General features: G+C 40.2%; 1 protein-coding gene and 1 long non-coding RNA gene across 2 annotated transcripts in view; both read right to left on the reverse strand.

Moving 5' to 3' along the window:
- LOC117523059 overlaps positions 1-11,600 on the reverse strand; it is a 25,589-nt gene extending 13,989 nt beyond the window's left edge. The window contains exons 1-2 of the long non-coding RNA XR_004564401.1: positions 11,467-11,600; positions 8,595-8,600 (exon numbers count right to left, since the gene is read on the reverse strand). This is a non-coding gene — a long non-coding RNA (uncharacterized LOC117523059). The remainder of the gene's footprint in view (positions 1-8,594; positions 8,601-11,466) is intronic.
- The window catches only part of camkmt (calmodulin-lysine N-methyltransferase), a 241,171-nt gene that overhangs the window by 181,989 nt on the left and 32,082 nt on the right, over positions 1-27,100 (reverse strand). The window lies entirely within an intron of this gene.

The raw sequence follows: 27,100 nt of genomic DNA on the forward strand, positions 1-27,100 counted from the left end.
TGGGAATCAGCAAATATACAGTATATACACATATAAACGAGTGCCTTTGTGTAAAATGTATATCATTTATTTGATTTACGACATCACGTTTTCAATACTGTATACGGACTAGTTACTCTGTACAGTGAAACCTTACTACTACCACCTCATTTAGAGTAATTTCTAAATATTTATTAAAGTCTGTCTAAATCTTGAGATTCGATTTATTCTCCCTCGCTGCTTTCTCCTCTCTTCCTGTTACTTGAACATGACAGAGTTGTTGCCATTTTTGCGGAAATCCAAGCGATGGCTTACAGCGTGCGCATGTTGAGCCGAGTCTCCCTACGACCACTTTAATGCACTAAGATGCTGTCAAGCAGGAATGTTATTGATGTTTCTACGGCAACCTAGGGGCTTGAACAGAGGATTATGTCCGGAAAGAGGGAGAGAAAGACAGAAGGAGAAAAAGAGAGCAAGACGGGGAAGATAAAACACCAAACAAACGGCATAGAAATGAGCACCATCGTATATATTTTCACCCTCTTAATATCTCAATTTTTAGCAAATAGGCCACTAATCCAGGGACAGATGGACACCGTCTTTCTGTCAGGTATGGTGGAGATGTTGAAGAGGATTGAAAAAAAATGTGTAAAGGAGAAAAGCAGGGTGTTCATACACACCAGAAAACAGGTTTCATACATAACTGTTTGCATGTAGCACAAATGTTTGCATGAAGAGAATATGGAAGTCCAAAAAAGTGCATTCACAAGGGTAAACATTTTTAATACCAACAAAATATTTAGCTACAGTAAGCAAACAGCAACAATTGATAACTTAAATCCTAATCTACGATCAATCAATCAAATCAATTAATCAACCAACATTTATTTATAGAGTGCTTTACAGCACCAACTGGTGTCCAAAGCACTTAACATTAAAAACTCAAATTCACAAAAATAAAACACATATACAATAAAATTTTAAAACAGCACATAAAAACAGAACATGTCACCTCCCCACTAGGTGTTAAAAGCCAGTTTAAATAAATAAGTCTTTAACTTAGATTTAAAAAGTGCGAGATCAGGAATAGTACGTAATTCAAGAGGTAGCTTGTTCCACAGTCTGGGGCCAGCTACCGCAAAAGCATGATCACCCCAGCGTTTGTATCTTGACCTCGGAACATCTAAGTAAAGCTGGCCAGATGCCCGTAATGTCCTACTGAAAGTGCGCAAAGTTAAAATTTCAGAACAAACAAAATCTTAAAATCAATTCTAAAACGAACTGGAAGCCAGTGGAGTGAGTACAGGATGGGCGTAATATGCTCACGTCTAAAAGTGTTTGCTAAAAGACGAGCAGCAGCATTCTGCACCCAATGAAGACGTGCAAGAGAAGACTGATTAATTAATACAATGGCTAAGATGACACAAACAAGTGTTTCTTGTGACTTCTAATTCTCAAAGCATTGGAGATAAAATAAGAAAGCATGAAAATATGCCTTGCTTAAGAGTAAAATCATCAATGAATTAAATAAATAAACTGACTCAGCTCTGCGGACCAGTAACAGTCCACCAGTTAAAGTCTACCAAGAAGATCTTTTTGTGTTGTTCCTACTTCCTCTGTGCTGTGGAACTGTGCAATGAGTTTCTGTGTATGTGTATGATTTTGGGGCAGACATATAATTAAATTGTTACATGTGCTGCAGATAACTATTTTTGTTTGTGTTCTCTGTGTTTGCAAGCATTTTTCTCTCCTATTCTGCAACACATTTATTGATACAGCAACTTGTTGTAAAATTGATGCAGGAGTTTTTTTATGTTTGCAATTTTTTTTTTTTTTTTGCATTTTCTAGTACTGACTTAATTGGCTGGTGCTGTGCCCCCTATTGGCCACATACTAATCAAATATATTACCTATATGTTGCCGTTGCAGAAAATGAAAACTCAAGTATTTCTTGCCCAGCCAAAGGTGCATGGGAAATAATGTATTTTCACTGCACAAAGAAAAAGTGCTAACTTTCTGAAATGATGCTAGCCAAAATATGATTATGCACAAAGGACTGCATGCAACAAAAAGCTGCAGCAGTGGATGTTATAAAAATACAAGAGGCAAAAACAATAACTGTATGAAGAGCCGGGAAGCTCAGCGAGAGGACAACTCACAGTTTAAGCATCATTTATGAGACCAGCTGGCACAAAAAATAATGTTCTTCACCATAAGCAGCCTTTTAATTCTGAGCCTCTCTCAGCAGATTTAAATATAGACATATTCTCTTTCTCTCCCTTGTTCTTTCTCTCTGTCCCACATCAATCAAATCTAGTCCCAAAATGATCATCTGTTTAAGGCAGATTATCTTAGGGACAGCCATCTATCGAATTACAATAGCACCACTTTATCCACCTAGCCAGACATCATCCCTGGAGTGTGTGCATTTGTATTTGTGTGTCGGGGTGTGTGTGTGGGTGTGTGTGTGTGTGTGGGCCTGTGTGTGTAGAGAGAGCCACAGAACAATGTCCACTGTATTTGTTTTACATGCCAATGTGCATACACGTGCACGTCTCTCGCTCTCCCAAAGTGATTTGGCCAAATCATTTTCCTGCAGTTTGTTTTTAAGTGTGCATTTGCATAATTGTATGGTATCACTACTCTACAGTTCAAGTCGAGTCCCTTTTCAAATCAACAAAAATGAATTTACGCCGCAAATTTCTGTAGACTCACACATGCATGCTGCCCAGCTGGGTACACAAGGACATTCTGCCTTGTCAACTCTGAGTAATAAGATGAAATCACTGATATCATGAAATATCAGTGATTTCATCTTATTACTCAGAAAAAAAAAAACCTTTACTTTTCATCCTATTTGTTGACGACTCCATCGCATAATGATACAGCTGCTCTTTAAAGAGTTTAGCACGACACAGAATATTCTGTGTCTATATTCGTACTACAACTGCAAACCAGAAATCCCACTCAAAATTAAACAACAAACTATAACTGTGACAGCTGGAGCCTGTGATTATTACGTCAGCCAAGGACGCAATAAAATCATCTGCGTTCATTTTTTTTTTCTGTCTGACTGTTAGCAGGATTATATCAAAACTACTGCATGGATTTTGCCGAACGTTTCACCACAGATACATATTAGGCCATGGAAGACTCCATTAAATTTTGGAGGTGATCTGGAGCCGGATTCTGGGTCAAGATTTCACTTTCCGGATCCGGCTTGGTGGACATCAGAAATCGTGGATTGCTCGTTTTCAGACAATCTGACTTGTCAAGTATAAATGAAGGAGAGAGTAAATTCTGTGGTTTTCAGTCAACAACAGATCTCTTTAAAGAAAAGTGGCCCGATGGCAAGCAGCTAAAAATACAGATTTTTAAAGACCTCCTAGAACACTTGTACTTCAGCCTAAAGCTAATCTAACCTCCCAGAAAGGAAGCTATGTAAAATCAAGTTAATGTTAGTGAGACATTATGAAGGGAGGCGCCCCCCCACCCACCCCCACCCCAGAGTTTGGCGTTAACAAATAGCCTGGTTTCTTTCAAAGACAAAAACTTATTCTGACTAGTAATTAAAAGAATTTTTGCTGCTGTTGCCAAGACTACTTAAAAAAAAGAGGCAGGGTCGAAAAAGTGCAGAAGGGATTGCAACAGGGCTGAAGTGCGTGTGTGCGTGCGCGCGCGCGTGGTGCGTTTCTCAACCGAGGGGCCTTGTGCTGTGGGCGCGCTCAGTGAACAATCAAAACAGCTCAATTTAGGCTTTATCTGCAGCTCAAGCATACACATGCACACATGCGTACACACATGCACAGAGCCACACGGGGCTGAGACAAAAGGACAGTGTGGAAGGGAGGGGGGTGTTAGCGATGCACCGCGCTGATGATGCCAGCAGTTTGGAAGGTCAGAAAACTTGGAATTCAATGCACTCCCCACCTGATCAATATCTTCCCTTCATCTCTCTCCCCCGATTCTGTCTTCCAGCACTCTTCCCACAGAATGTGACAACCTGGCAATATCGAGTGATACAAGGTGATGCATAACAGGTCAATCAATTAAGAGCAGACATAAGAACACACATCAAGGCCAGTGCGTGGAGATACAATACCTAATCAGCTGCTCACCTGCAGCCCGCTTTCTCCAAAGAACTTCAAACAGAATACATTAGCACAAGAGATGTGATTAGAAAATTTACCTTCAAGTCCCCCAAAGGGTGATTCTCAATGGTGAATAATCTGCCAATTATTTTAAAATTAAATGATACGTTCTTTCGAGTACAAAAATCACAAAATAGCAACCCTTACCAAAAAATAGTACTGATAAGTATATAAAAAGTAAACTAGAAGTATACTTGAAACATACTTGCATATACTACTTTTTGGTAAGGGAAGGACAGCACAAAAGCATTAGAGCCGTGGTGATTATCTGCGCAACAACAAACAAACCTCCACCTGTCTTCAAAAATGGGGAAAAAGATTTATCAAAGGAAAAAAGTCCCAATTTTGGTTGCACCTTTTCAACTATGCAAACTTACTACTTACTTGGCTCACTCATATCCAGCAGTAAAGTGAACATCTTTGGTTTTTGGATGGTTGGAGGGACAAAACAAAACATTTAAATAAGTAGTGACAATCATTTTCCCCTACTTTCTAACATTTTAAAATAACTAGCATAAAAAACTATAATTGAGAGAGTAATTGTCTGTAAAAATAATAGCTAGTTGCAATCCAGTAAAACTCTCTAAATCCCACATCAATTCCAGATAAAACACTCAGTGATGGCAAAAACAAAACAAAACAAAAAAACAAAAAAAAACAAAGCACAGTTACACTACAAGCCAAAAAAAAAAAAAACAACAACAACAAATCATGCACATATATTTGGGAGATGCGGTGTCCTGCTGGTCTTCCTCTATTACAACAGACAGTCAAACTGTAGCAACTGCCGCCACCTACAGGCCACATAAGGAACTGCAGATCAGAGAAGCAGGACTGTGGCCCTGTTCAGGCTCCCATCTCTGTCTTAATGTTCATATTTTACACAGTTTAGCTGCCTACTTTACACTAAGCTCTGCAGAGGGACTGCAAATCCTATCATTTACATATATTTATATATCTTTATAAAGATTTCTTGAAAAGTTTTTGTTGTACCAACTGTAATGTTAAATTGAACAAATACATATTTTTAAAGTACGTAAAGTGATCGAAGCATGGTACCTCCATTATGTTTTCAACTACAATCAAATCTTTCAAAAAGTTGTAGTTGTATCAACTTCACCTCCAATCACATATCTTCTAAACAGCATTTTGGATTTTGCTGAAGAGTCTAAAAACAGACTTATTTGCATAACCCACAGGGTTTGTAGATCATTTTTAATTTTTTAAAATTGCACAGATGGATGATGTTGCATTGACGTAAAATTAATGAGTGAGTGAGAAGACCAAGAGTATTTGGTCCAATTCTATGTCCAGTAGAAAGTATAAAGTTAGAACCGGGTGAGAAAAACGTAAGACACAAATGTACACAATGCTTCAGAATTATGTCAATAAACACAACTTTTTGACAATTTGGCGTTAACAATAGCATGTGCGTGTTTCTGGCTCTGGTAGGGGTTGTTATGGTGATGACGCCACTTCTTGAGGCTCTGGGCTGATTCCTGTGTGATTGTCCTCATCAGGAAGTGATGTCACTTGTTAGTCCAGTCCCCTCCTGTTACAGGAAATGGACCATAGAAGAATACAGGTCTGTCTGTAAATCTAACTGTCCCAGTACATCTGAATAGTGCAGCAGGCAAATCAGCAGAAAAACACACAACTGTTGGCACAGGGCAAAGCTTACGAGGCTGAAGTATCACAGTCCACCCACAGTCATGCTGGTTTACTAAATAAGCGAGGTATATGTGTATGTATGGCATGTATCGATAAGAAGCTGAACAAAAAATGTAATGTTCTCCTCAACAAGCCAAATTTCATCCCTGAAACAGATATAAAGACATTTGCATTGGGTTGTGAACGGATTCTAAATTATCTGAGAGATTACATGTAAAAATGACAGGTTTTCCAGTTTTTTATTTTTTTTAAATCAATAAACATGTAATGAAATCATACTGTATTTTGAAAACCATTTGTTAGTTTGTGTGTTTGTTCCCCTTCTCCTTCCAGGTCCTTCGGCCGATTTCCACAATTGATACGTGGATGACGGTGAAGCCCAAAACTGCCCTTAAGAGGTTTGTTGTGGAGGTCAAATTTCTGTTTTATTTTTTATTTTTTTTTAACTCTGATATCCACCAAACCTGTCACACATATGGCAGTTGTTTCTGGAAATGCCCACACAATATCAAATTTACCAAAGGTCAACCACTGGGCTCTGGGTAATTGCATTTAAAATTTAAGTTGGCCACTCCAATTTGCCTCAAACATGGCACACATATGGGGGTTGGTTCTGGAATTGCACAGGCGAGGTCAAATTTGACAAAAGTCAACCATTGGGGTCAAGGTCCTTGGGGGTAAAAGTCAATATTTAAGTTTGTCATTACGCTTCACCTCAAACTTGGCACACATATGGGTTCCAGAATTGCCCAGCATGGTCAAATTTGCCAAACATCAATCATTGTGGTCAGTTGGCATACTCCTCCAAAGGTCCTTGAGTTGACCAAACTTTGCCAATGTAGGCTGACCCTCAAACTGTCCTTTTGCAAAGATCAAAGTTATTAGCGTCAAATGTTAAGATTTTAATGTCCACCAAAATTGGCACACAATGCTATCAGCAGTATGGGAAATCAGTGAGTTCCCAGTGGTGGATGGGGGCGAGGACGGTGCAGTTTAGCAGTGTGTGAGAGCTCAATCAAAATCATCAGTCACTTTTCTTTTGTCACCACAATCACCTCGCAAACTTTCTGATGCATTCATTGTCACTCATAAATCCACCCCCACCCCCGGCCACACTACCCTGGTATCTGCCCCCACCCCAACCCACCATGGCTTCTATCTACCATTCCACCACTAACAAAGAACCTAAGTACTAGGAGAAGACGCACTTACAATACTCATGGACAGAAGGACAGACTTTTCTTGCAGGCTATAACAAAGTCCACTCATCAAACTGCACTTACACTTTCATACGAATAAAAAAAAAAAAAAAATTCTATGACTCATAAGATCCTTTCACCTCCATGGTGTTCATTTTTACAAAGTTCTTCTTCTCATGGGGAATTTTCTCCTCTGCTCTTTCCACACCACAGAGCTCCTAATTTCATCAGTACAGCTTGTTCCTTTTTTAACAAGAGCAAATGAAAATGATAATAATGCTTTGAGCACCATATATTCCGAACAAAAATGCATTTTCACATGTGGCGGTGCTCGTTCTGAGCTTCTGCCCCATGTGTTCGTCTCACCTACTCATCTCCACAAATCACAGCGCGGCGGCTAACAAGCACTCCTGCCCATTTTGACTGGGCAACAAGGACTTAATGACAAGTCGCATAACAATGGAGAAGCGAGGAGAGTACACTAGAGTGCTTCAGCCCAACTATCAGTCAGTCAAACAATGGCGTGTCAGCGCTGGTCTTCTCCTCTCTCATTGTGGTGCAGATAAATGCGACTCACACTAACCTGTGGACATATCCTCACACGCGTTCACATAAAAGCACAAAAAAAAATCATTTTTATTAAGCAGGAACAACATGCTTATGTGTGTGCGCAAACGTGAGAAGATCCAGAAGCACAAACTCTGTGTCTGTGTGAGCCGGGTTTGATGACAGCCCCCTAACAATAGGGAGCAGAGACGCCCAGCTATCTGTCTGTCACACAATGAAGGGGCCGCTGCTGAAGAGGCTGTCACCACCAATACATGTAAACACGTACACAGGAGGGGGGGGAAAATATCACTAAAATAAAAACCATGAGCTGTAGAGGCAGCGTGCACGTGCATGTCAGCTACACGCATAGAAACTGGGTAATTCAGGGCGCTGCCATTTATGTGAAGAGTGTGCCGTTTTCCAGACTGAGTGGAAGTGAATTTGCTTTTTCTGTCGAGTGCAAGTCAGGTTGGATTAAACAACACTTGGCCAGAGCTGATGGGTTATCACTGTGTGTGTGTGTGTACAAACACACACTGTGTTGATGTCCGCGGGTGCCTGGATTTGATGCAGGCAAATCTGTAGACCGCCCAGTTCTCCTGTCAGGACCCATGTCACTCTTTTCGTTCTTTCTCAAGGTGTCTTTTTTCTGTTCTACTGCTCATCATCTTTCACTCTTGACTCCCTCCTGTCCTCACCATCACTCTTATTCTCCCCGTTTTGAAGTTTACACCGCCGCTTGATGAGACATTTTATCATTTTTGCTAATAGAAGTCAGCGAGAGACGCGTAGAGAAGCTGCTGCTTTTCTGTATTTTGTAAGACAAGAAATGCCAGCACACGATATGGTACACACACACACACACCCCAAACCAACGCTCATCAATATTACATCTTTATGGTCATCTTCTTCAACATCATCTTCTTGCTCATCAGCATCATCTTCAACATCTTCCTTCATCAGCATCTTCCTCTTCATAATCATCAAAATCATCTGTCTCTCCTCCATCACCATCTCGATCATCGTCTTCCTCTTCTTCATCCACATCTTCCTCCTCTTCATCATCATCTTAATGATCTTTTTCATGACATAATACACACACACACACACACACACACACACACGTGTGTGTGTCAGCTTTTTACAATGCTTCAAAATATTTTTAACTACTTTCTCTCATTTTGTCTTAACTGGCCTCAATCAGGCCAAAAAGTGATACATTACCACAGTCTTGCAGAAATGGTTTTAGGTATGCAAGACTTACTCATGGATCCATGTGAATTGTTTATGGAGCTCGCAAGGTTTGGAACAGGGACATTTTCAAACAGCAGTATACCATGACACCAAAAATGGGCCTATGCCTGGAAGCCGATTGTATTTTGATATCTAACTGATGTGTGCACTTGTAGAAATAAACGGCTAAAGGTAACTATGGCTAACCTGATGGAGCTCAAAGCTCCAGTAACTGGATCCTGGCTGTGCCCATCTGTGTTGAAGAGTCCTTGAGCAAAACACTGGCGACAAAATGCTCCTGGTGTACAGGTCAACATTTTGCATGGATGCTTCTAGCAACATTGTATGAATAGGTGAATGCGAGGCATTGTAACTGCAAACTGCTTTTAGCATCTGTTCTTAGATAGAAAGGTGCAGAATTGCAGTCCATTTACCATTTAAAGGAGAAGAACTCAGACATACACTTGGTCTCCTGCACTCGTTTTCTCATTTTCTTCTCTTTCAAACACTTTAACTGTCTGACTAATTCACCTAAAAAGGTGCTGAGTGTGTAATATGCCACAAGAGTTGAAGGTCTGTGTGGAAATGGATGGATTTTGGGGAACTACAAAATGAGGGCCTGGTGCAAAAAAAAACAATGAAGAACAAAGAGCTACAGTAATATAGAGAGGAGAGAAGCACTAATGGAATGTGGTTTGTTGTTTGGCAGAAAGCAAAGTAAAGGTGCAGAACATAACACTTGATCCTGCAGCACTCTGATTTTAGCTGTGTCCATGCCGGTGACATCGTGATCCCGCTGTCTTACTCAGAGAGGAAGAGGATTGTATGAGATGGAAGCACAAAATACAGTAATACAACCAGCAACAGAATGCAACAAATTCCAAGCACGATATTATCACCTGAACTCCATTAAGATGATTGCAATTTCTAAACTTTTTTTAAAACCTGATTTAAAAATTATGGGCAGAAAAAAAAAAAAAATCATATACAATGACAAAAATATTCATATGGAAATGCAAAAACACAATAACAGCCCAATTTAAAACAAGAAGTAGAAAAAGGTGTTCCAAAATGAGTAGGTGTTATGATCAGTGAAGATGAGGACATGAATGAGCATTACTTGCACGGTAAGGACGCATCAGCTACGACAATTTATGGCGTGATTCTCTGGGCATGATCCTGCACATAGGCGCCTCAGTGTTGAGGATCTATGTGACTGCAGGAGGTCAAGGTTACGCCCACGTTCAACCTGGCTGTGGCAGACAGATGCTTACTTTCAAGAGGTGAAGATGGACCAGTTGTCTACCTGTGTGGTTTCCATCCATGTCCCAGGGCATGTCTGTGGTGTGGTGAATACAGCAATAAAAAAAAGCACATTTCTGTTATGGTGTCGATTTCTTCCACAAAAAACTGATCTGGAAACCTCATTTGTCTGACCACAATACATGGTTCCGTTGTGTGATGGTCCAACCCAGATGCCCATGAGCCCAGAGAAGTAACAGCTTCTGAATAAGGTTAATGTGAGGCTTCTTTTTTGCAAAGTAAAGTTTTAAGTGGCATTTGTTAATGTAATTCCGCATTGTAGTGCTTGACAAAGGTTTCCCAAAGTAATCCCTTACTCATTTAGTTATATCTGCTATTGATGAATGACTGTGCCATGCCGGCCTGAGGGAATGGATATCACTGGTGCTTAGCTTAGGTTTGTGCCACTTCCCTTTGCACACTAATCATTTAATGATATTATGTACTGTAGAGGGGGAAATATACAAATTCCTTTCAATCTTTCCTTGAGGAACATTTCTTTAATTTTCTCATGCATTTGCTGACAAACTACTGATATTCTGCCCATCTTTAATCCTTAAAGACTCAGCTTTTTTTGTGGATACTGCTTTTCAGGGCTGGTATTAAAAAAAAAAAAAAAAAAAAAAAAAATCAACTTTTTCTAAAAATTCCTGATTTTTTGTTTCAATTTAAATCCACTTTTATTGATTTCAATTGACTTTTTCATTTTTATTTACTTCACTCTTAAATGAGACTATACAAATAGTATCATTAGTTATAATTTTTATTGACATGTTAAAACATAAACGTGCACATACAACATGTACAAGTACCATTAATTAATGGTACTGATTTCATATTTTGGTGCTGTTTTAAGTACTGATTTCTTAAAAAAAAACATTTTTGATGACTTTTTGTTTGTTTGATTTTTTATAGCAATATAAATCATGATATAAATCAGCTGATTTAAATCATACCAGCCCTGCTGCTTTTGTACCTAAATATTGATTACAATCACCAGTTGACATCACATACTTTGCTTTGTTGCACGCCTGAAATGCTGGAATGATGTATAATAACAAATGACATGAAGTTGACTACACAAAACATGAAACATTTTGGAATCATACTGTCAAAGAAAATGCAACTCTGTGGGTATATTTATTGTAGAACTACTTGATGATCTACTGCCCATTTGCACCCTGGTGGACTAGGACAATACAGATGAAGTGTCTTATTCAAGGACACAGACAGGTACTGTGACCTGGAAACATATTCAGGTGTACATATTGCTAGGCCAACTCCTAACCCACTTTACACACTCAACAGACTACCTGCTCTGGGCATACTATTACAACCCCAATTTTAATGAAGTTGGGACGTTGTGTAAAATGTAAATAAACCGAGATTGTTCCAAAGCCTGATGATAAGAATGAGCAGACTCACATTCTTTTTGTGGAGGGTTTCCTGATCTACACCTACGAACCTTTGATCGATGTGCTGGACCAACGTTACTTTATTTCCATCCCGTATGAAGAATGCAAAAAGAGGAGGTGTGCTAGGAACTACACGGTGCCAGACCCTCCCAGCCTGTTTGATGGCCATGTCTGGCCCATGTATCTGAAACACAAAAAGATCCCTCAGGCAGCACTGCATTAAAAACCGACATCACTGTATAAAGGATCTTACCCCGTGGGCTCATGAACACTTCAGAAAACTATTGTCAGTTAACACAGTTTGTCGCTACGTCTACAAGTACATGTTAAAACTCTGCCATGCAAAGCGAAAGCCATACATCAACAACATCCAGAAACACCGTTGCCTTCGCGGAAAAGTGTGCTGTGGTCTGATGAGTCCACATTTCAAATCATGGACATCGTGTCCTCCGGACAAAGGAGGAAAGAGACCATCCAGATTGTTACCAGTGCAAAGTTCAAAAGCCAGCATCTGTGATGGTATGGGGGTGTATTAGTGTCCATGGCATGGGCAACTTACCTATCTGTGATGGCACCATCAATGCTAAAAGGTACATCCAGGTTTTGGAGCAACACATGCTGCCATCCAAGCAACGTCTTTTTCAGGGACGTCCATGCTTATTTCAGCAAGACAATGCCAAGCCACATTCTGCACATGTTACAACAGCATGGCTTCATAGTAAAAGAGTGCGGGTACTACTAGACTGGCCTGCCTGCAGTCCAGACCTGTCGCCCATTGAAATTGTGTGGTGTATTATGAAGCGCAAAAGATGACAGAGACTCCGGACTGTTGAGCAACTGAAGTCGTACATCAAGCAAGAATGGGAAAGAATTCCACCTACAAAGCTTCAACAATTAGTGTCCTCAGTTCCCAAACGCTTTTTGAGTGTTGTTAGAAGGAAAGGTGATGTAACAGTGGTAAACATACCACTGTCCCAGCTTTTTTGAAACATGTTGCAGGCATCCATTTCAAAATGAGCAAATATTTGCACAAAAACAATAAAGTTTATCAGTTTGAACATTAAATATCTCGTCTTTGTGGTGTATTCAACTGAATATAGGTTGAAGAGGATTTGCAAATCACTGTATTCTGTTTTTTTTTTTACATTTTACACAAGGTCCCAACTTAATTGGAATTGCGGTTATAATTAAATGTAAAACCTAAAGCATTAAACTCAAGTGGATGGTTGTTGTTCTGCAGAAGGAAGGACAAACCTTTATTGACTACACCTTTAATTTAATTTTAGACTACAGTCATATGAAGACTATAAATATGGAAGTGACAGATGCACAACAGAGAAACATTAATAATAGAAAGTCACACATGCTGCTTCGACAGGGTGTGCTGGGGACGTAAAACGGAAGCTCATGTGGGACACATGTGGGCCGTGAGCCAACATTGGATAATTCATTGGTGTATGTGGATGTGTGTGTTGTTGTGTGTGTGCCCCAGTGAGTTTAATGTTCCCTGGCAGCAGGCCAGCATCCATCAGCAGACAGCAGGCATTAGTACTCTGAGTATCGATGGAGCACTGGAGGTTGACAGTGGGCCCCTCCCTGTGTTCACAGGACAGGGTGTGTGTGTGTGTGTGTGTGTGTGTGTGTGTGTGTGTGTGTGTGTGTGTGTGTGTGTGTGTGTGTGTGTGTGTGTACGTGAGAAAGTGTTTCTGACAAAGTCACAGAAAGACAGATATGTCTGTGCTTGAGAGACAGAGATGTTTGACCTCTGACCTACAAGCTATGTGTCACAGCTTTCTGTGCGCATGCGTGCGTGCGTGTAACTATGAAGCTCAGCTGTCATCGATCTCACACACACCAGGCCAGCACTTAACACTTGGACTGTAGCGACTAATACACTCACACCCTCTATTACTGCCCCGCCGGAGGCACAGTGTGTGTGCACGTGCCAAACCCATGTGGCTGCTGTTCAATGGCAGCACAATAGATTCCACATGTAACAGTGTAATGATACAGTACATCTCTATTAGATATTCTTCTCTCCACTCTTCTCTTAATAGGACAGAGGTTTTACTTTGGAGTGCATTCATTCAGTGGAGGATTAGCCAGTAGATTTTTGCCTGTGTCCAAAACAGGCGCAGAAGAAAAAAAAAAATAGCTTAATTTTTAGTACAAGGTTATAGTAGATTATCCAGAGTGTAAAATGCTTCTGTATTAGAGCCCGACCGATATATCGGCCGGCCGACGTTTTCGGCCGATATAAGCCCTTTTCAAAGTACTCACTATCGGACGAAATTTTGCCAATAGAACGCAGATAATTTCTCATAAACAGAACAGTTACTAAAATAATGTTTGTGTCAGCAATGTAAAATGTCCTTGCAATGTTTGTCCAGTAGATGGAGCTCTGACTCCATTCAACTGAGAGCTGCTTACACCCCTGCTTAAATGTGTTCATCACCGGCCCCCATAGTTTGCCATCACACTGCACTGATCGGCTGACAAAAGCATACAAGTAAGTTTATAAGGATGTTGTTTGTAATAACTTTGCAATTATATTCACCCCACATTTCTCCCATTTCAGTTCAACTCAGTTTGATTAACTCAGTTTATGTAGTAATGTGTCAAATGTGCTTCATTGCGTCGGCCACGCTTTTTATTAAGCCCACGTTGTGCAGACCTTATTTCCAGCATGAAAAACTTTTGTTTACTGCTAAGAGGTTGAAACATTCAGATTCACTGGTTGCCCGGAAGGGTTTTGGGAATTACTGCCGTTCGCCATTAACCTTCTGGGGCTGACACGTTCGTATACGATGGGTGGGACCAAGCTTTGCTAAATTGTAAATAACTTTTTAATGATACTAGATAGAAACGTATTCTTTTTTTTTTTTGCTGAAAAGTTAACTCCACGGACTTTTGATCCACCGTCGGCCATCTTAGTACTCCTCATAGAAGATGTGGAATGACGTGCGCAATGTGAGTGTCCAATCGGAATTGGTTCTCCGTCACATGGTTTTCCAAAATCCAATCGTAGTGCAGATTTACCTCACGTGATATGGCAAAGATCATTTTCAGGAGTGATATCTTCCTAGTTGGCCCGTTTGAATAGCCCCCTAACTGCTCCAACTGCATTTTTGCATTTTTTGAACTTGAAAATTCTTCTCTATTATAAAGATAATCAATATGAGGACAAAGCTTCAGCTTTTAGCTCATACCTTTTTTGTTAAGGGTCCAAAAAAGAGCATTTTATTCATTTAAAAAAATAATAATAATAATATCGGTTGATTTATCAGCTATCGGCAAATCAGCCGATTTATCGATTATCGGCATTTTTTCATCCAAATTTCGTTATCGGCATCAGCCTCAAAAAATCCATATCTGTCGGGCTCTATTCTGTATGCTTTCATCATGACTCCCATATGGGATTAGAAGATACGTAAATGTGGTTTACAGTTACTTCTTCTAAAATTATCCTTATTTCGAAAGTTAAATAAAACATGAAACATGGTAAAAACTAGGACTAAGACAGACAAATCAACCCAATTAAATAGGAAGGGGTTTTCTTGTAGTCTCCTGTATATGGACTGGACAAACCCTCCAGGATGTCACCCATGTAGATTCTGAAGAGGAGGTTTGACGCTTAAATGAGTCGGTGTCCCAATGAGATGATCTACCCATCAAGAGGATATCCACTGCACAGCTGCATGTGCACACGCACGCATGCGCGATTCACTCTACCCAGGACTTTAACACCTCCCCCCATCTAGTTTATCTCCCTCTCTTTACTGCACAACTGCGCAAGTGCATCTCCCCGTCAAGATGAGTTTCCCCATCATCAAACAGCCATATTCTACTTTAAAGACAGCATGTGTACATGCAAGTCTTTACTTTTTTAAAATTGAAAAAAAAAACTACTGTATTTTTATGTAAAGACAAAGCATATGTGGGTTTTCTACTTTTCTTCATTGGGTGAGCTCAACTCAACAGGTAAGGTGCACATGAGCAGTTGCACGGTGGAGCTCATCTCGAGGCGACACGTTCACCCGTCACAATGAGCTCCAACACAGAAGAAAACCCACGTAAGTTTTGACTTTACATAAAAATAATGTGTTTTTTCAATTTCCAAAAAGTAAAGACTTGCATGTGGACACTGTCTTTAAAGCAAAATATTGTCGTTAGATGATGGGGAGATCATTTCAACACACGTAACTGTCGATTTGCGCAACGGGGAGATCAACTCGACGGGGGAGCTCATCTTGACAGAACACCGGTTCAATATGTCACTATCCTGGCACTTCCTGGCTCTGCCTAACCCCCATCCACCAAATAAAAGGGTAAAGTGGAGCATGGACAAGATCAGTGTGAGCTGGATGGGATGAATGAAGCTCAAACACAATCTCATCTCAGAGTTACCAAACAAGATAAAACTAACAGGCTAATAATCCTGGTTCGGGTGTTTGATTAATATGTTTTGTGGAGTGGAGAGTGGTTTTCATAACTTGGGTGCAGGTATTAAAAATTATGAGCGTCATAAAAATTGCACTCTGCTTTTAGCAATCGCATCAGTGGATCCACAGAATCAGAAGAAGTTTATTGCCATTGCCAGTGAACAGGATTCACAGACTAGGAATTTGCTTCGGTACAATGGTGCAACATTAAGAAGAGATAAAATGCTAAGATAAAATATAACGTATGTGTCAAAATAAGATAAAATATAAGATAAAAAAAAGAAATATGAAATATGAAAGGCTGTGTGCAACAGAAAAACAGAAAAAAACAGTGCAGTGGGAGGAGTGCAATTAAAAACCAAAGTACATTGTCTAAAGTGACCCGTGATAAAATGATAAAGTGAGAGAGTTAAGCTTAAGGTGACTGAGTTATGAGGAGTTCATCAGTCTAACGGCAGAGGGGAAGAAACTGTTCTTATGGTGGGAGGTTCTGGTCCGGATGGACCGTAGCCTCCTGCCCGAGGGGAGTGGTTTGAACAGACCTTGAACAACCAGAAATGGTTGCTCAGGAAAAAATGAATGCCATAACAACACCCTCATTAGTATCCTTCTTTTCTGATGAGCCAAACGACGGGGGGGATCACTACAAATCTGATCATATGGAAAGTTGCTATTATTTCCCAGGTGAACTACAAGAAATTATGTAAGCTAGCACAGAAAACAGAAACTCCAATGTTGTGATAAGTGTTGCTGTTCCATATTTTGTGATGCCATTGCAGGTGTTGTAGTCCTCCATGCTCACATCTTTAGTTAAAGCTAAATGCTGATATAGACAGCTAAAAAAAAAGCGCAAATATTTTGCATCACTGGCCTGCATCATTTTTAACAATGTTATTTATTTAAATATTTCTACATTTACTATTTGTAAATCATTTAAGATGAGAGAGTAGACCGATTCGGGTGGTAAAAGCTGCCACACTACCATAAAACTGCCGTCAAACCAGCACTTACCACAAGCATAGAATCAGAGTATGAAGCTTTGTGAATAGTGCTGGCATTTACAAGAGCTCTGACCGTGAACTAAGTTGATATTCTACTACCAACCTGATAATTGATACCTCAAAAATTTATAACTCACCTTACTTGATTAAGCCATTGCTGCTGGATGAGGATGAAAAGGGTCTACAAATTAATTGCACTCACATTTCTTCAGTTTGGAGCTCTATATTGGCCCATACACAAAAAAAGGGAGCACATGTGAGCCACAGATTAATTGCAAAGTTTACATAAGCGTGATTTCATGTCACGACGATGCAGTAACTGGGAAAATGTCAATGAAGTCTCGGCAACAAGTCATCCCCTCTTCACTGTGAGAAGAGGGGATGCTGTTGCACATGCACAGTCAAATCAAATCAAAATCAAATCAATTTTATTTATATAGCGCCAAATCACAACAAACAGTCGCCCCAAGGTGCTTTATATTGTAAGGCAAAGTCGTGAATGCAACCTGTCCAAACCAGCTAGAGAGAAAGCTTGGTGCATAGTCATGAGTGTCCACCTTCGATGCAGTAAAGGTGATAAGACTGAGTGTAAGAAATGCAGCTGCATGTTCAGGCAGCCTGTAAAGACAGCCTCGTGGTGAATTCTAACTGCACATTTCACACAGCCTGGTTAAACCAGTTAAAACGTCGTCATTCTCCTACCCCTACAGAGAGCAGCCTCCTCACACATCTGGATCTAAAATCCGACAGACTGTCATAAAATTAAGAGAGTTGAGGGTGGAGTGTTTGTCGTCTCTTCTCTGTATGGTCTTGATCTCACTGGCCATTCAATGCATATACACAGCCAAGAAATAAAGAAAACAGCAGAATGAAGATCAAAATCCATAAGTTATAGCGACTTTTTGACTGTTTTCTGTCTGTTTAGTTTGTAATTTTAGATAAGATGCAAAGCTGAAGTTTCAGAAAATGGCTTCCATTTGTATTTGATAAAAGCAAAACGTTGGAGCTTCTCCCCCGTTTCTGAGTCTCATCTTTCTACATCTTTCACTGGAATCTCTGAGGAGCTTTTAGGGATTCATCCATCTAAAAAGGCCTGCATGTGCATAAAGCATGCCCAAAAAGCTCCACTTGCAAAAAACTGACTGGCTGACTGACATGATGATCAGAAGAGGCAAAGTAGCCCAGTTTACATTGTTTATTTGCACTGTTCATCTTATTAAAAAAAAAGAAAAAAAAGAAAAAGATTTGGTCTTTAGACCCCCCCCCCCCCCCCAAAAAAAAGTGGCTGCTGGGTCATCTTCTAATCAAATCTGTCTTATATTTGGAACAATATGGTCATAAACTGAGCAGTTTTGAAGCACTTTTTAGTTATCAAAGAGTCTGGCTTTAACATTGCCTGAATATTCTCAATATAATTACAGAATCTACAGTGCAAGCACAACAGCAAATTAGACTTGTACAATAAAATATTTGTAATTTCAAAATAGTAAATAATCGAAAAACTCCACGGTGCTTTACACCATCACGCTATTTCAGAAAAAAAAATCCAAGCCATAATGACAGCAAATTACTGCAGAGCATTTCACAGATTCCCCGAGTGAACACTTAAAAGTGCAAAGGATCAAATGTGTAAAGACACTGGAGCTTTTAAGGAACACATAGCTACCTACCATTACTTGGACCTAGAGAAAACATTAAGTGGTGCATTCATAACAGTGTAATCGTTGTTTTGATCCTGTCAGTGGTCAGGAGCTCAATAGGCTCTTGAGTAAAATAGTAGATATTTTGGAAATGTTTGTTTGTTACAATAAAGAAGAAGAGTCAAAACCAGAACAGACAGTAAGATACACAACAGCAGGCGATGTAAATACTATAATTTAGTCATTTTACCAGTTTCTCCTTATTATAGCATACACTACTCCATTTTTAAAAAGATGTTATTTACGCATACACACTTAGATCAGGTCAATGACTGCAAACCTAAAAATAAAAAAGGATAAGTCTTCAGTAAATAATTAAGAGAACACTTAAATATAATTTAAATTCTTGTATGGTGTGGGTAGGTTATCTTAGAATATGGTGCTGTTAAGGTCACTGAGTAATTGATCCTAACGAGATCCTTCAAGCACTGATTAGTTTAGAAAAGCTTCCACTTCTGCACTGTAATCAACCAATCTGCACTCAGGGGTTTTCATCACAGAAAAGCTTATATATAACAAGCAGCTGCAGCCTTGGTGGCCACCAGACCTAAGCTTTGGAAATAAGCTCACTTCATACAACATGCAACTTCAGCCACACCTGCTCCTTATTTCATTCATTAGTTCTTTATTTCCATCATGCATGTAATGATGAGATTATTCCCTGCAACAAGCCCAGACATGTCCACTGGGTGGCGGATAGGCATATGGCGCTTTTTTTTTTTTTATTGTTTTGGAACATCGATGTTCACCAACTTTAATCATTATTACATGTCCTTTTAATTTAGAGATGGACAAGATGATAGTGTTGCGTGTATGCCAAGGAAGCAACAGCCACGACATTTCGGCCATGCCGTGTGTTTCTCTGAGCATCATCCAGCACACAGCTTTCCTCAGTGGTAAGGACTGCAGTGGCGAGAGACAGATAAGGCGACGCCCACGCTTCATCTGGCTGTGGCAGATGGATACCTATTTTCAAGAGGTAGGGACAGACCAACTGCCTGCTTAGAGGGTTGCTATCCAGACACTGTCATGGTTTAAGTCACTGGTGCTAGTTTTCTAATCTCTGGGTTTCCACTGCTATATATAGTGTTATCTCCTGCATACTATATTTCTGGTGTTTCTCTTGAATTATTCCTCTGAGTGAATTCTCCTCTGTGTTGTTTATCCTTGCACTTTTATTTTGCAGATTACTCCGTGTGTATTTCCATCAGCTTTACTTCCTGTCCACAGGCTTCCAGTTTCACTTCCTCCTTTGATTGAGCCATGCACTATGTAACCATCCACAGCCCAACACTCCAGTGCCAGATTGTCTCGTATTCATGTTTGCTCTTTTGCGTTCTTTCTTCATGTTTGTTCTCCAGTTGCTGACACATGCTGCCTCTTCGTGTTTTCCGAGTCTTGCCTGCTGCCTCCTGCATCGCCTGCTTGGTATGACTGATACCAAGGCATTGCCCATCAATTTGTTTCTCTAAATACTCTGTTTGCTGCTGCCCTATAGACACTGTTGCCCTCTGGTTTGCCTTCCTGTGTACCAAACTACCACCTACATTCTCCCATCGAATCACCATCCTGTTTTCACACGGACTTCTTATGCAAACAGACGGTTCTCTCTGGAATCTTTTTTTTTTTTTTTTTGCGACCCTAGCTACTTTGACAGAAAATAACGGCTGTTTTGACTTTTTATCAGTGTGCCACTCTGCTAAGGGGTTTGCTGACACACCAGTGAAAAGACAGCAACCAAGGGAGATCCATGGTGTGGTCGATACAATACTGCATGGCACCAGCGCATGCTCTCAGACTTGTGTTTTCTTTGTAGATATACTCAGTCGATAGTCCTACACAGGTCATATACAAATAAGAGGTCATTGTCTGACATATATTAATGACTATATATCTGGAACTAGATGAGGTACTGAAACACAGTTTTCTGTATCGATGTCTGCTCTAGTGGTGCTAACAAATGTATCAGACCACTGACATCAAATGATATATGATGGCATCGAGTGAAGTAAGGGACTGCAATTGTTTCGATGCTTTGTTGTTTTACTTCAACACAACAGTGCACTGAAGCCAGAAGAATCTATGTAAAGCTGTCCTGAAAATGGAGAGATTCTCTACTGCATCTAAAAAAAAAAATATGAATTTGACACAAGAGATTATTTGTGATTCTTGTGCCTGGAATGGGTCAAGTGGAAACAGATTTGCGGGATTAACTACACAGCAACCTTTCCCTAACCAAGGATACTCGATTGAACAAGGTTCATTTGCAGCAGACAGGGCCAACGGTCTGTGGTAATGTTCTCAATCACAGTGCACACATGGATGCAAACTGTCCACTAAGCATGCTGTCAAAACGCACTCACACCACTATGTGCACCAGTCATGTGTAAGTAAAGCAATGTGTATGCCACTGGCTCTGAGAGACAGTTATACAACTGTCTCTCACACTCAAACAGTCACTCACACAGTCGTGCATTACTCTTCTCTTCATTCTATCCAGTAATAGCTTGTCAAAGCAGTCAGCTAACTGAAGCTAAATAAAGCCTTGTACACAACTGGGGATTATCCGCTAGGCTAGCTAGCCTCTCAGCACAGCTGCCCAGGGGCTAATGTTCAAATGAGATGGTTCATTTCAGCTCTCTCTGTCACTTTCCGTCTCTGTCTCACACTGCCACTTTTCTCGGTTTATCTTCATGACCTTGTCCTTTTTTCCCCATAGAGGTAGAGGACAGGAGGCAGGAGTGGTAGAAGGGAAGAAAAGAGGACAGAAAAGATAAGGAATGATGGGCTGTGTGGGGGAGAGAGAGAGAGAGAGAGAGAGAGCAAGAGAGATGCCAACACAGAAAGAAAGCAAGCATTAAACAATCAACCAAAATCCAGACTCTAAAGTTGTTTAATTGACTTGCTAGAGAACTATTGTCACCGCACTTAATTCAGATGGTTACTAATAATACACCTCAATTTAAACTGACCTGCAAATGCATAACAGCACATACATTAAATACAAAGATCAGCAACAAGGTCAGTTTTCATGTCTACATTGCTGCACGTGTGCACTGTCTTGACTGCCAAGTATGCGGGTGCTCACCATCACAGTAAACCGCCGGCTGCAGTGTGAGATACATACGTCCATCAACACTCAGTGTTACCACTGGAGATGGACATATAGTTAAAGCAGTGGACTTGAGACCAGAGGGTCTTCGGGTCAAATCCCCGTCAGACCGGAAAAGCAGTAAGGGCCCTTAATTTATATGCAAATTGCTTCCAATGTGCAGCTGAGCACCTTGACACTGATGTATGAGTGGGTGAATGTGAGGCATCATTGTAAAGTGCTTTGAGCATTCTGGTTCAGAATGCAGTTCATTTTATTGAGCAGGGAATGCATTGTACCTGCAACCACTCCCCCTCAGGATAGAATTTTTACACCTGTAACCAGGTCTTTGAGATAAACACTGAACTCACCAGGTTTTGCTCTTATTTTGTTGTGGTTGTGAATGTTCTGCAACAAAACACAGTTACAAGTTGACAGACATGGTAGTCATTGTTGGGGGGAGGAGCAGTTCATCAAAACCCTCTGCACTGTTTGATTACCCATAATTCTTATCTTTGCACTGGCCAAATACAACACTGACATGCATTAAGGACTTTAGGCAGCACCTGCACTCACAAAAGTAATCACACTGGTGTGCAAGTGGAAATGACAAGAATTAAGTGAAATCCTGACAGCTCAACATTCATCAGCCTGTGTCCTTTAGCAGGCAAGCAAAAGTAAATGACACTTATTTGCAATTGAGCCGCAGAGCACTGAGTTGTTGCCTGTATGAGTGTTTGCCTGATGAGAAATGGCTTAAATGACAATCACTGATTAGCTTTCAGTCTATGGCCCACTAAAGGGGATGCCATGTGTTGGCACGCTCTTTAACTTTCTCGCTCTCTCTCTCTCACACACAGACGCACACAATTAGCAAATAAGTGGATGCTGTACTGAGACTCAAGAACAACTGGTCAAATTGAAAAAAGAAAGTATCCAGAACAGAGAGAAACCTGACATCCATTTAAATTCTTTCTCCACAACAGTACATCCATAGTTTCCAAACTAGGAATTAGGGATGACTCAATTTGATCTCAAAGGTCTGTATTGGGTCGGATCAGGGTATTTTGACTGATTTGTATCGAAGTGATGGAATCACATCCTGATCTGTCTGCAGCCTGTTGCATAAGCGACAGAGCTGATTGCCACCATTTTCTTCAATGTTTGGTTGCTCAGCAGCAGTATCAAAGAACATTTCAAAAATATATCTATCTTGCTCTGGTTCACTTCTAATACACACCCTCTATTTTTGAGAAATGCAGTGTCTAGTTTTCAGTCACATAATGTATAGTCGAAATTGCTGCATGAAATCACGCCAATTACTGTTGACATCCTCCGTTAGCGTCAGGGTCTCTGGTGATTTCAAACCGTCCATTATCATGTCACGTTTTACAATGTGCAGCACTCCTTTGTAGTTTCTGTAGTCACAGCAGATTCATCTTTGGTATATCCAGTGCTGTCTTCTTCTACTACCTTCTTTTTTGCATTACCACACATTTACAGCACATCACTGACACCTAGCGGTCAGAAGTAAAACACCATAATCATCACTCACAATAAGATAATGAGATGCAACTATAGAGCTATGAGCGACGAGTTGTGCATCACTTCATCTCTTGATGCAGAATGTGCTTCAATCAGTATCACACAGTGTCCAAAATAACTGTTTCACACAAATGCTTACATATAAAAAGTCTGCAATAAGAAGACTTAGAGCATCCCCAACTGGGGGACAACACTGCAGAGATACATATTGTATGTACAAACACACACAAAGTGCCTTATGAAAACTAAACACAGGCTCTGTGCACACAGACTTTATAGCTGTCTACGGCAAATGATTCACTCCATCTCATTCTCTCTCACGATCTGTACATAGACACTTCACAGCCATTATGTGTGTAGTTCATAATGTAACGTAGCTAAAGCTGAGCAAATGTTTACCCACACACAGCCCAAACAAAAGCCAGGTGATATTCACATTCACACACACACACACGCACATGAAAGAGGTGCAATTAGAGCATCCCACTCCAATTAACCAGCTCTCTAAACAAATCCACATTAGGCCCTCCATTGTGGCTGCGCTCAAAAACAGCCACTTGGGAAAGCGACGTAAAAGCTTGAACTGTATTACTCTTCCAGCAAACACACACACACGTGTGTATGTGCATGTGGACTGGCAGTGGTCACACACACTGGCAAAGACTCAGAGTTGTTATAATTGTGACGATGATGGGAAGATTGTGTAATCCCTGGTGGGCGGAGAGAGATACAGATTACAGCCAAGAAGGAGGGAAGAAGTAGAGGTGTGGAAGGCAGTTTGACACCAAAAAAAAAAGAAACCACTATTTCTGATCCTTAACATTATAAGTCCCTTCGGCTGCTCCCTTGTTTGCACTCCGGGTCGCCACATCAAATCCGAGGTAGATCTGCATGTTGAATTGGCACAAGTTTTGAGCCGGATGCCCTTCCTGACGCAACTCCATATTACATGGAGAAATGTGGCAGGGGTGGGGTTTGAACGGGAACCTTCTGCACTGAAGCCAACCCACTTGGCCATCACCCCTGCAATTTCTGATCCTTTACATAATGATTATATAAATTAATGTAAAACTGTGTTTTTCTAAACCTCAAAATTGCAGTGTAGTTATTAAAGTGCTCTTGCATGTTATTATTCTGTAAATATGTCTTGTGTGGTTATTAAATTTATATCAGGACTATTTACAGTGTTCAACATTCACACTAAGCAAATTGTTGAAAATTATCAACTATACACACATTTATGCTCAACGTTAAATATGGATATGACTGGAGCCTTTTGTTTACACTCTGCATTCATTTTGTCTACATTTCTGTACATTTTCTGAAATCTTACAGATACGGAGGAAATGGAGAAGTACCACCGGAGTGGGGTGTAGTGTAGCCAAAGTTCAAGTGAGCTAACCCTAGACAAAAGAACATAAAGAAGGCACTTAACAATAGTGGGATGAAGTATTTAATGGCCGTACAGACTTCTTCTGTCTACACCGCTGCTATGCTTCTTTTCCAATAGAAACATTACTACGACTTCGTCAACTGTCACCATGTTTGATGGTGTCAGAAATTTTCAAGTGAGCCTGCAATGCCATCTAGTGGATGGTTTTCTTATTGCTGCCAATATAAAACACGTGGAAGTATGAGGGTAGTGATGGCTGCATCATTTGAAATACATGGACTGATTTATGTACGTAAATGGAGCACAAGTGAGCTTTTACATTGGTCTAGAGTTGACATTAACCAGTTTGTTAAAAAAATATTCACCATTTTTGTTAAGGTGTTGCAACACAAAAATACCAACAATTTAAAAAGAAGATCAATAACAAGATTTTGTTGCCATTCTGGTGGGTATAGTACATTTTTGCTACTCCTAGTAGAGCAATCTCATTGATAATCATGCATTACTTCCTAAGGGCACGTTTAATTAAAAAAAACTATTCCTCACAAACTAAATATTGTCAAAGAACAAAGTTATCACATGCTTGACTGATAATGTTTAAAATTACTAGTGTTGTAAATATACAAATATTGGCCAGGTGTAAGGGAATAAGCAGTTTTATGTTTTACAAGAGGCACCAAAAATGAATAAATACACCTCTGCAAACAAACGTCTGAACCAAGCAGCCAAATAACTTAACCAAATAAATAAATAAATAACCAAATAATAAATTTTCACTATTTCCAAACAGCCAACATCCAGCCTTGATGCATAAACACACTTTTAGTCTGACACAAACACCAATGATGTGTTTGTTGTGTACCGTGATAATCATGTCCTGTGTGGCTGGTGTCGCAGACTAAACGGTCCATCCCTAAAAATTGCTCTGCCCTGCCTTCACTGTGTATGCGTCATTTCGACCCACAGCAGCTCGTTTGAGACCGAATCTCTTCACCCAAAGAGATCAAATGGATTAGTGTGATTATTAACCATCAGACGACAAGTCAAAACCTCTTAAATCATTCTAAAGTCAGTTTTAAGCTGAAACGAGGCGATACTTGGTGACACTTTGAAATGACCGACACGCAGTGAACGCATCAGCCAGCAGCTCGTGTAGCTGCGGCGCTCTGATCACTTCCTCTGTGTTTTAAGATGAAATAATGCTGAATTTATGTGGAAATGACTGTTGTACAAAAGCTTCAGATATCTGTCACTGAGATAGATGATGACTGGAGTGCAGTTTGAAGCAGAAACGAGGTGATAAACCATGAACCGCAGCTAATGACACATGCACTGAAGGCAGGGTGGACCAATTTTTAGGGGGACTGTTTGGTCTGTGACACCAGTATCGAGGGGTATTGTTTTTTAAATAAGTATCATGATATTATGAAAAGTCAAGTAGCATTAAAGAAGTAATAACCTCTTACAGAAAAATCATAAATGATTTATAAAATATACAAAGACGAAACAGATATGAAGGATTACAATTTATACTTCAGAACCATTTCTCTCTTTAGAGTTGAACATTCGCCACATATTACTTTCTACATAATTAGTGTGAACAGTGATGTAATTACTATGCATTGTGATATTTATCAAAACGTGATAGGTGTATCATGGTATGTATCGTATCTTGGAGCAAGAGTAATGTTCCACTCCTAACCATCATCAGTGTTTGACTGTGTCTGATGGGCTTCGTGCTGCACTTCTGACAGTATCTTGCTCGTTCATGGTTTGATACAGTCATGAAATCACCCAAATATTGCCAGGATGGACCAATACACTGGCAGAGTGAGACACCACGCTTCAAGATGGTAGAAAATATTTTAACATTTTAAAAAAATGTTTGACTTTACTTTACTTTGAAAAATGTTGCAGGGTGTCATGAGGCCTCCTGGCCAATTACAACACATCAAGCCATGACATGATGCCCAATCTCAGGATGACGTCAACAGAACACACCAAGTCTTAGACTGGCCTGTAGCTCAGTTTTCATTGTGTTAAACACTGTGGTGACAATAATCCTCTTTATGATCTATTCAAACAGACAGATGAAAACATGATAACTCATGATCTATATACTATGCACATAAACAAGATGCTTGTATAGTGTCATTCAATACTATAAGGAAAAGATGACTGCTGAAGGTAAATAGTCAAAAGGCTCATAGAAAGGTAGCAGGAGAGGAAAGAGAAGGTAATGAATAATAATGTCGCCATCTGTGATCTTGCACTTGACTCTCCCATTCCAGGGCTGGCTCTGAACACACACACACACACACACACACACACACACACACACACACACACACACACACACACACAATGAAAGACCCAGTGGGGCAGCAGAGGGAGTTTGAGGATCCGCCTACCAACCCAGTGGAATACCA

The sequence above is a fragment of the Thalassophryne amazonica genome, chromosome 13 (assembly GCF_902500255.1).
Source record: "Thalassophryne amazonica chromosome 13, fThaAma1.1, whole genome shotgun sequence".
Classification (NCBI taxonomy): domain Eukaryota; kingdom Metazoa; phylum Chordata; class Actinopteri; order Batrachoidiformes; family Batrachoididae; genus Thalassophryne; species Thalassophryne amazonica.